The sequence below is a fragment of the Carlito syrichta genome, unplaced genomic scaffold (assembly GCF_000164805.1).
Source record: "Carlito syrichta isolate Samal-C Ts95f unplaced genomic scaffold, Tarsius_syrichta-2.0.1 Scaffold315477, whole genome shotgun sequence".
NCBI classification, from domain to species: Eukaryota; Metazoa; Chordata; class Mammalia; order Primates; family Tarsiidae; genus Carlito; species Carlito syrichta.
This window is the reverse complement of record NW_007259573.1, coordinates 607,301-609,379: the sequence shown is the minus strand read 5'-3', so window position 1 is coordinate 609,379 and position 2,079 is coordinate 607,301. Positions and strand designations below refer to the sequence as shown.

Genomic DNA, 2,079 nt, shown 5'->3' with positions numbered 1-2,079 from the left:
CCAGGCGGATCTCGAACCCGCGGGCTCAGGCAATCCACTCACCTCAGCCTCCCAAGGCGCGGGATTACAGGCTGAGCCACCAAGCCCGGCTAAAGGGAGGAATTTTAAGCTTTGCAGCATACCTAGAGAACAAACATTCTAGAGTAGAAAAGGAGGATGGAGTCATAGGACAGAAGGAGAAAAAAAAATGATAGATTTCTGGAGAATTGGAGCATCTAGGAAATAACACTTAAAGGCATTTGACATAACTGCCAGATTATTTAGTGAAAAATAATGATAAAAAATCAAGCAAAGAAAAACCAAGGTAATTAACAACTCCAGGAAACAGAAAAAGTTGAGCAAAAAAGGAAATGTAATCATAGTACACTCTATGGCTCAGAACTAAGGAATATTTGCTTAGTTATTGTAATATAAATACTAGTTTTCAATTTAATCAAAACTGTGATATAACTACACTGGGGACATAAGATGAGAAGATGTCAGAATGGCAAGTAAGATTAAGTCTTAGCCAGTCTCGGTGGCTCAGCCTGTAATCCCAGCACTTTGGGAGGCTGAGGTGAGTGGATTGCCTGAGCCCGCGGGTTCAAGACCCACCTGGGCAACTTGGCGAGACCTCATCTCTACAATAAAATAAAAAAAATTACCCGAGCATGGTAGCGCACGCCTGTAATTCCAGTTACTTGGAAGACTGAGGAGGAAGGATCGCCAGAACCCAGCAGGCCAAGGCTGTGGTGGCCAGGAGCATGCCACTGCACTCCAGTTCGGGCAATGGAGTGAGAATCCAACTTAAAAAAAAAAAAAATTAAGTCTTAAGTCTTCATTTACCATAAGAGGAAGTCAAAAGATAATGTCTGAAACTGACATACCAAGAAGTAGCAATACAAATATACTATTTATTAACAGAAAGGTTAAGAGAAGAAGCAACTTTTTGGTTGAAAGTGGGATTTTTCTGGGCTGGGACTAGGCGTGGAGAAGGATAAAAGGGGTATGGGAAGAGTAGAAACTACTATTTCTAATTCTTTGACTTTTATTAAGCTGCACAATTATTACTTTGGTTAAAATTAAAATAATTTAAATTTTAATAATGCTCCTACCATTAAAAACTTCCCATTGGCTGGGCACAGTGGCTCAAGCCTATAATTCCAGCACTTTGGGAGGCCGAGGCAAGAGGACTGCCTGAGCCTATGGGTTGGAGATCAGCCTGGGCAACATGGTGAGACTTTGTCTCTCCAATAAATCAAAAAATTAGCTGAGTGTGGTAGCACGTGCCTATAGTTCCAGTTACATGGAAGGCTGAAACAGAAGGATCGCTTGAGCCCAGCAAGTTGAGGCTGCGGTGGCCGCGAGCATGCCACTGCCCTACAACCGGGGCGACAGAGTGAGACTCCAACTCAAAAACAAAAACAAAAACAAAACTTCCCACCAACTTAGAGGTAAAGAAGAAAAAAAAAAGGTTTATGAGAGACTATAAAGCACTTGCTTTTAGGCATCGCCTATGTCCCTCCTCTCCTCCTCTTTGCCCACACCTAACTGTTTAGATCTCCAGGGGTACTGTAATGTAGAGGAAGTCCTTGGGCCTCAAACACAGGCAATATGATACTGGGGTGATGCCCAGTTATGCAAAGAATCAGTTCTGAGACTTCTCTGTGACCTCACTGTGCCACAGGGTCTTCGTTTGTAAAATGGAAAATGCTAATATTTATTATGTTGCATGCAGTAATTGACGTAAAGTATCTAGAATATGGTAGGTTCTCAAAATTATGAACTTCTAACACACTGTAAGTCTTTCTGTAAGAGTCTCTTTGTGTGCTTCTATGTTTGTAGATTTAAGAAAGCAAAGAAGGCCGGGCTCGGTAGCTCAGCCTGTAATCCCGTGCTTTGGGAGGCTGAGGTGAGTAGATTACCTGAGCCCGCGGGTTCGAGACCTGCCCGGGCAACTTGGCGAGACCTCATCTCTATGATAAATAAAAAAAAAATCAGTCGGGCATGGTAGCGCGTGCCTGTAATTCCGGCTACTCAGAAGGTTGAGGCGGAAGGATCACTGGAGCCCAGCAGGTCGAGGCTGCGGTGGCCGGGAGT

At 43.6% G+C, this 2,079-nt stretch overlaps 1 protein-coding gene across 1 annotated transcript in view; it reads right to left on the bottom strand.

Annotated features, from left to right (window-relative positions):
• The window catches only part of SLC12A8 (solute carrier family 12 member 8), a 145,016-nt gene that overhangs the window by 25,647 nt on the left and 117,290 nt on the right, over positions 1-2,079 (bottom strand). The gene's annotated exons all lie outside the window — the stretch shown is intronic.